Genomic DNA, 8,710 nt, shown 5'->3' with positions numbered 1-8,710 from the left:
AAGTGAAAGCTACTGACAGCATCCATTAGGAGTGCTGAATGCATTTTTTTTTTGCTGACTTTATTAATGAGATCTTCCAATATCCCTCAGTCATGTCCAAGGTGAAGGGTAAAGGGATCTGCTAAGACTCTAGAGTAGGTCATCCTCCTATAGCATGGAGTGGGCTTTTAACTTTAAGACCAGATTAAGGCAACAAAAGTCGTTACAAAAATGCCAGGTACGGGGGAGTTTTAAGACAAATACAACAGGACTAGACTAGAAGCTGTGACATTCCTCTGTATCACATGGTCCAGCATTTATTGATCTCTGATTCTACCTTAACCTGTTTTGTCTCTGGGTGGCAGAAGAAGTGTTCCAGGGCAATGACACCAGGTTCTGTTATGATGTTGTATGAGATCAATAAAATCCTCCTTTTCACATGGCCACCTCCAACTCTTGTTTTTTGGGGAAGGGCTAAAGTGTCTAAAAATTTAACTACAGCTGCTGGGCCAGCAAAGATGGTGAGGACCCGCTGTCAGCAGAGGTCGGCTTTCTATCTCTCCAAAGCTTGAGCAGGTTAACATGAGAGAAACCCACTGGGAGGGCACCTATTTGGTTGCTTGATTAGACAGTCCACCGGCCCTTTCTTTTCCTTTTCCTTAAAGGGTTCCTGCGAGGAGTTTGAAGTGGGACATGGGGATAAGCACCATAACATGATTTTCAAGCTGGAATTCTTGCACTGTGGTAGATCTATCATAGGCGCAAGCCTGCGCCTGTTGCTCTCTAATTACGTACTCACCCATAAGTAGCCATACCTTTTGAAGCACCTCGTGTAGTTGAGCAACATACTCAGAGATGATGGAAAGTCAGGTCTGTTCAGATTCCCAGTCTTCCCACACTGTATCGAGTATGCCATGTGACTGTCTGCGGAGGAAAAGTTTGAAGACTGAAAAGCCATTTGATGCCCATGGCACCTCCCAGTATGCAAAAAGGACGAGAAGCAGCAGTTCATTTCAGTCCCAGCCATTCTCCTGGACCACCTTTTGGAGCATTTGTTTAGGGTCTGATTACGTTGTTCCAACATAACATCTGTTTGTGAGTGGTACATGGAGGTTTTTAAGTGTTTCATCTGTACGTGTTCAGCAGTTTCCCTAAACTTGTCAGACATAAGCAGGGTCCCTTCATCTGTGAGGATTTTTTACGGATCCTTAAGCAAGTGGACACCCCTACAAGATCAGACGTGATGGTTTTACTATTGCCCTCTGTCAATAGGATGACTTTGGGATACTGAGTGAGATAATCATCCAGTGGAAAGGTGGAAAGATATATTTGTATAATAAGTCACTTTTCGTTGTCAATTCCTGGTGACATAGAATCCTGCATACCTGTACAATGGGCATCAGTGGTGGCAACTACATTATAAGCATGGCTTAGGGATTCATCATTCAACTGCTCTTGCCTAAACATTGTGTGCAGTTTCCAAAATTGAAGGTGGAGGCTATATAGCAAATCAGGAGTATGAGGTAGAGGACCTTGTGCAGCTAGAGGGGCTATCCCCACTGTATTGGTTGATGTAGATCAAGAATGTTGTTAGGAGGGTTCTCCTTCGCCCTTTGGCATGTGTATCATTCAATACATGGCTGGGAAATGTGTTTAGTAGGGCCACCAACCCAAACCCCCAACCAACACATAAAAAACATGCCCAATTTGGTAGCAAACAACCGAAAGAGGATCCTCTCCCACAATGAAAAATGTTAATCCTCTGTACACCACCTTTCTGTAACTGATTGAGGGAGTTCCATATCCTGTAATTACTTATGCCAGGTTCCTTGCATAAAATCACAATCTTGTTCCTTTCAAATGATCGAAAGAGGATTGTTCACTGTGTAACATGTTATAATAATGTAATGTAAAGAGTGGAGGATCAAATCAAAATGCTCATGTGCTCTCTTTTTAATCAAATCCAAATTTTAGACTTTTGTTAAATCAACCAGATTATTATTTAACAAATATAGAGTCTGGCAACCTGTGACCCTGCATTGTACTAAATGGGCTCCATAATGGATGGATGTAGCTTAAACAGCCAAGAGTGTTACGCTTACCAACCAAATAATATTCATACACCCTAGAGAGTTATTGGCAAATGAAGAACAGATTTCAGGCCCTCCCATTCCTTTTTATTGTTTTTTTTATTTGCCCAAGTGATTTTGGTTTTTGCACTTAATTACATTAAGAAAGGCTTTAATAATTATCGATAATTTAGCTCAACCTACATCACACTCATGGTGTCAAAGGTAAGTCCAATTGAGATCTAAAGGTACATCTTTGTTTCATATCTTTGTAGAGATAATTTCAAATACAGTATTTCTATTAAAAATTTACTTTTAATGAGATTTCTTTTGTACTCTTGTGTTCCTGCTTTAAAAAATATGTTGTAAAATATGTGTCTAATCAAGTAATTTATGTAATTATCATATCTAACCTATTTACTTGATTAGGTAAATACATTTCAGAGAGCGAAGATCCCAGCGTAAACCCCTAAACATATCACCAATTTCAATATTAAATTTTACATACCTGTAGGACAACTTTGTACAATGTAATAACTTGTTTCTCGTGGACTACCCTATGCCAGAGTCAAGGAATGTGAAGTAATATGTTATCACTTACAAGAACTATATGTGCTTTCTCATAAAAAATAAACGGTATACTACTGGACTTTATTAATCTCGGCACTACAGGCTACAGTACAGCTTCTTCGGGCTTGTAGCAGTTTTGTAGCGGACCTGGGGACGGACCTTGCTGCAAAATCAAGGAAAGGCAGAGTGGTTAAATGATTGAATGTACGATTGATACCATCAGTAATAAGTCCGTATTTTTGTAACCCCTGTACAGGCAGTGGAATCTCCCAAATGTTGGCAATGAAAATAGCTAACGACCTGAGAAATATAAGCGATTTGTTTGGCACATGAAAATACGCAACCCCAGTTATATAATTAGCTATACGTGTCCACTCGTGCGGTTGCATATTCATTTAGATCAGACCAAAATCCTCAGGGTATGTATACGTAAGCATGCCTTAGCAGAGCGCAGTTGTATAACTCATTTAGCGTAGATCTCAGGCACTACTGTTACGTGTTCATTCGAATCAACCCTGGCAAATTATATAAAAAATAACAACACTGATGTAACATGATCCGCATGCAAGGAGTTTTCGGAATTAAAAAGCAGAGTGAACTTCTACATCAAAGTTGGAGAACGAGTGCTAGACTAGTAATAATACTAGTCTCAATGTGAAATTAAATCGTTGGTAATTCAGTCATAACTTTTTTAAATAAAATGCAATTTACTATGACAGCTGAACTGTGTATTTGCGTTGCGTTACTCAGTACCTGGGTTGTGATAAGTAATAAAAATTCTGCATGAAAAACTCGTGTTTCGAAATTAGGAGTTGTCGCTTTTTAAAACAGCAAAATTTCTTTAAAAATCATTTCAGATCATTTTACGTATTAGATAACAGACGTCAGCCTAAACCCCTCCGTTGCCTTTTCATTCACAAATTAAGTGTTACAACAGCGCCCACATTGTCAGCACGGCGCCTGCAAACATGGTTCTCCATGTGAGCCTTATGTAAAATGAGTGATAGGAGAACCGACCAATTGTTTCTGGGCTCTCTCATTAACGTCACCAAAGCAAAGCGACAGGGGAATTTTCTGACCAATAGAGAGCGATTATGAGGGTGGCGTCCAGAATGGGGTCACGCTTACGGCAAGAGGATTTTCAGCGAGTGTAGAGACATTGAGGGTGGACCGCATCAGGAATGGGCTAACTGTGAGGCTTGTGGCGAATTCAGTTTACTTGGATTTCTATAAAGCTGTTTAAGTAATTGTCAGTGGACAAAGTTGTTTGTATTTTGAACCTGGGAAGAAACTACAAGCATATTTCTCAACAAGAAAAGTAAGTACTGTCATTTTGAGCATATTTTGTCAGATGCTACCGGCTTCTGGATTGTATAACCGACCGACAAAAGGCATGCCGGTGAAGTGCGACGTTTTGTGTGCTTTCTTTGACGAAAACAATTGTTATTGTCCATTACGACAGACGAAGTATAAGTGTTTTAGATTGCTCTTTTAGAAATTGTAAATTTTATATTCGGTCATTGAGCTAGTAAGTTGTTTTCTGAGTTTTTGTAAAAAGCCGGTTACATAACTGCCCCAAAGATGGGTAGACGTGTTATATACAGCTGCGGCATATTCCACAACCGAATGTTTAAAGGAAGGTATATATACTTTGTGTTAAAAGTTAACAGAAATACAAATTTCCTTGCACATATTGAGATTCTGATTTTATGTACGTTTTGTTTTTGTCGCTTTTTCAGATTACTCATTGCTGGAATTTTAAAATAGTCGTCGAGTACCGTGTTGGGCTCATTTCAGGAATGACGAAATTGTTATAAACACACTAACTTTCGCCCACCGGTAATGAAAATCACATCAAATGTTTTAATCGTACATGCTTGCTTGTCGAGTTTCGTTATCTAGGGTGTGAGTGATGTGTCAAAATGAAACGATCCTTTGTCGTCTTTTTGTCTTTTGGATTAAACCGCATTAATTAATCTTGACAATTCACTGTGCTTTCGACTGTCTTTAATCAATTTTATATGAGAAAATTATATATTATCAATAGCAAGAAAGAAAGGAACTGATCGTAACAAACAAGTTGTAAGTAGACATCAATAATTCTAAACAGAAACGCACTATCGTTGAGAGGCTTCTAGTGACCTGTTACTATTACCGTAATGAAGGAAATACTGAACCTTCCGCTACCTTTGGTCAGTGGTACACACCGCTTCCAGTACGGACGCGCTTAAGGATCAATTCATTTTTTATTTGTTTTGTATGAAAGACTAATGTTCGATGACCCCAAGCATGTAAGATGCATTGGTTTACACTAGGACGGTTTCAATTGGCGCAAATGTTCGGTTACAATCAATGGGACTAACATTACGGATTTACGGATTGTTTTGCACTAATACCGATCCTTGATCGGTCAATATTTTTGTTAAAGTTCACGTATTGTGATGCTATTCTGAAAACTCTTACAATAAATAGTACATGATTAATGGGGTTCTGCGCACCAGATAAGCTTTCCTTGCCGGTACTGTACAATTTTAATTCTGTACAATTTTGTTGAAAAAGCCAATGTTGTCTTTTTGCAAAATAATTTAAAATGGTTTTTGTTATTAATTAAGCATCATTTGAAACTTGCAGGTGTTACATATTTATTTTAAAAAAAAAAACGGAGTCTAAGAATTTTTAATTGCTTCGTTCACATTTAATGTTGCCCATTTCTTCTTTTACCATCCTGACCAAAATAATGGGGATAGTATAGTCCTGCTTAGTTAATTAGGTCTATATGCCAAGCATTGCGTGCTGCCTCACTAACTGGCTTAGCTCCTGTGGACTAGATTGCAGCCTCCTGCTCCAGAAGCTCTGTGCTCACTGACACAGTAGACTATTTCTGATACGCCCGCCCCTAGTGTTAGCTGCTTATCATAGCACTAATAGACAAAATACTTTTATTGTTTTATCTTTGAGCAGGTGCACTCTTTAGAATCTCCACATTTTTCTTTTGTTAGAAAAGAGTGTGCAAGCGTATAATAATACTTTCTTATGACAGATAATAGTTAAAATGCAAATGGTTTTACTGGTAGTAAACTAGATTAGTTAATTTGTGCATTAGCAAGTGACACGTGAAAGTTACTACACTGCTCGTTATGACATATTATGTCATTTTTAAAGGTGCAAGAAGGAAAAATTATACCTACTTATTTTGAACTGAGTATATCATTTCTTGCAGTTTGTCATTTGGATAATTGCTGTGTTATGACTTTTCTTGCACTCCGTGCAATGCAAGCAGCTTTCCATCATCAAATGAAAAGTGTTAAAGACTTAGCATAATGAATCTCACTCCTCACCAGACATAAACGCAGCAGTGATGAGGAAACAGTGTCAGTTGGCAGATACTAAAAATGTTATGATTCATATAAATTAACCCAGTTGTTAGCTGTGAATTACCCGGAGTGCTTGTTTTGTGTATTGTGTTATACCTTATTAGAATATTTAATTTCAGGTAAGAGAGTGATTCCACCTGTATTAAAAATTTCCAGTCACTCTTTGGGGCAGCTTGTTCTGTTCATTTATCAGGTGCATTTGCATAAAGGGCAAAAGCACATATTATTGTTGTCATGTCTGTCTGTCTATCTATCCATCTGTTTACATGAAACAACTGTCCTCCCAGTGGACTAATTCTGTTGACATTTTTTACCCATATCCCTCAAGGAAATCTGCCAAAGCAGTTCAGTTTTCACTCAGATATTTCAAATAGATGGTGCTGTACAAGGCGCAGTGGTAGCGATGTTGCCTCGCGGTAAGGAGACCTGGGTTCGCTTCCCGGGTCCTCCGTGTGGAATTTGCATCTTCTCCTCGTGTCTGCATGGGTTTCCTCCAGGTGCTCTGAATTTCCTCCCACAATCCAGAGACATGCAGGTTAGGTGTATTGGCGATACTAAATTGTCCCTAGTGTGTGCTTGGGGTGTGTGTGTGTGTGTGTGCGCCCTGCGGTGGGCTGGTATCCTGCCGGGGTTTGTTCCTGCCTTGCGTTGGCTGGGATTGGCTCCAGCAGATCCCCGTGACCCTGTGTTAAGATATAGCGGGTTGGATGATGGATGGATGGGTGCTGTACAAAGATTTGAAATTTCAAACAGTTCGGTAAACAATGCTTTGCTAAGTTTTTTCAAATAGTCTGTCTTACACAGAGAAATATTTATTTCTTGACGTGAGCTTTGTTTTTCTTCAAATTAACTTGTTGCAATTAAAAGTCAAATGTTTCTAATTTTTTCAGTGCAAGATGACAATTCTTCAGCAAACTGATTTTTTTTTTTTTTTTAAACCCTTCTTTCTAATATTTACAAGGGATGCCAATAATAGTGGAGGGCACTGCGTGTGTATGTAAATATATATGTATGTATGTATGTATAGATGTGTGTGTGTGTATACATGTATGTGTGTATATGAATAATATTGGCCTTGTTAAAATGCTGGTATGACCAAGAGCAGGAGCTGAGGGTGAAAGAGTAGAAGTGGGTACAAGTTCTCTAGGCCACTCATTCAGCGGTTCCTTTTTTCTTTTATTGCATCATCAGTGAGGAATGCTGGACAAAAAGTGTCTTTGCTTTCCTCCTGCACTCAGCTGGAATGTTATGCAATTCAATCATAATATACAAAAGCTATGCATTTTCACTTTTGCAATCATCTTGTTAGTCTTCTAAAGAGATTTTAGTGAATGTAAGTTTATTAATTTAGGGTTATTGTACTGCAGAATCCTTAGTGTGAAAAGTTATTACAGATTCCAATAAGATTGGTCTGATGATGCTGAAAAAGCCCACCATTTGAGGCAATGTTAATAAAGTTCTACACAAGACACAAGTTAACCCTGGGTGAGGCATCCATTCCAACATTCACTCACACAAAGGGCAATATGTAATTGACATTCAAAATTCATTACAGCATTGTCTCACCTCAGGATTTTAATGTACGGTCATGGAGTAACTAAACAGGGTTCCACCATATCATCCAGAAAGGTAATTTATTTTTCTTATTGCTATGTGTCATGTTTTGCATAAGATATTTGTGGTATATAATTTTTTTTCCCCAACTTGCCTCCTTCCAAACTGGAGGACTGTTTCTTGTGATTTTCCTTGGAGAGTCTAACTGACCCTCTGGAAGATTTGGAGAAAGTTATTGAGGAAAGGGAAGCCTGATTAAGTTATCTCAGTGTGTATTGCAAGTATGAGTGTAACCAGGAAGGGCAGAAAGAAATAGATGATGAAGATAACACATGGATACATTCACTTTATCAGTACACATACAGTATCTTACATGTCTGTCTGGTTGTATTCTACTCTTCCAGTTACATTTCTCTCTGTTGCATTATGACATACACAACAAATGTGATTTTTTTGCTGACCTGTACAGAGCCGTGTAAAGCACAATTTTGGAACAGTAACAATGTTTGTTGTCACATGTGAGGCTTGACTCACAAGGACCAGACTATTTGATTGGAAGAGTGGCAGCTATTTCTGTTGTTGAAGTGGCCTACTCATAAAATAAGGAAATGTTTTTATATGACTGAGCCTTTCAGCCCAAAAACACTTCTACATTCAAGTTCATTTGCTATGTCTAAATTTTATATTAATCGGTATTTAGTTTAAGAGAGTTTGGTGTTGGTGGTATGTTAAATGGAGGTCATCCAGCTGACGTATGCTAAAGGTTGTTCTGTATTTTATTTGATTATCAGTCTGAAACAGCATAGATTGAGCTGCATGACAGTCTTTTGCCTGATTTGTGCAAAAGGCTAAACCATGAACTTTGCTCAGTCTCAGTTCTTATTTTTCTTGATAATGGTTGGTCAGTTGCTGATAATGCAGACAAATGCACCTGAGCAGTCTGGAGAGGTTTAGGGTTAAAAGTGTGATACCACGATTAGCTATACCTTACCCGATTGAGTATTCACATTATGAAGAAGGAAGAAAAAAAATCTGTGGACATATTTCTTTGTACATAATGCATGATGTATTTGAGTTGTTTTTTGTGTTGATGTAGCATGTAATTATGTTTTAAGTATATTGTGCCAGCCTAATGGTGGAAGTGCACTTTATAATAAAAAGTTG

At 38.3% G+C, this 8,710-nt stretch overlaps 1 protein-coding gene across 2 annotated transcripts in view; it reads left to right on the top strand.

Moving 5' to 3' along the window:
* The first annotated feature begins 3,762 nt into the window (after positions 1-3,762).
* The window catches only part of per2 (period circadian clock 2), a 42,706-nt gene continuing 37,758 nt past the window's right edge, over positions 3,763-8,710 (top strand). For both annotated transcript variants that reach the window (XM_028794385.2, XM_051923539.1), the window contains exon 1: positions 3,763-3,936. The gene's annotated coding sequence lies outside the window, so the exon portion shown is untranslated. The remainder of the gene's footprint in view (positions 3,937-8,710) is intronic.

The sequence above is a fragment of the Erpetoichthys calabaricus genome, chromosome 2 (genome assembly GCF_900747795.2).
Source record: "Erpetoichthys calabaricus chromosome 2, fErpCal1.3, whole genome shotgun sequence".
Classification (NCBI taxonomy): Eukaryota; Metazoa; Chordata; class Cladistia; order Polypteriformes; family Polypteridae; genus Erpetoichthys; species Erpetoichthys calabaricus.
Note: the sequence above shows the minus strand (reverse complement) of the source record. Positions and strands in the feature narration are given on the sequence as shown.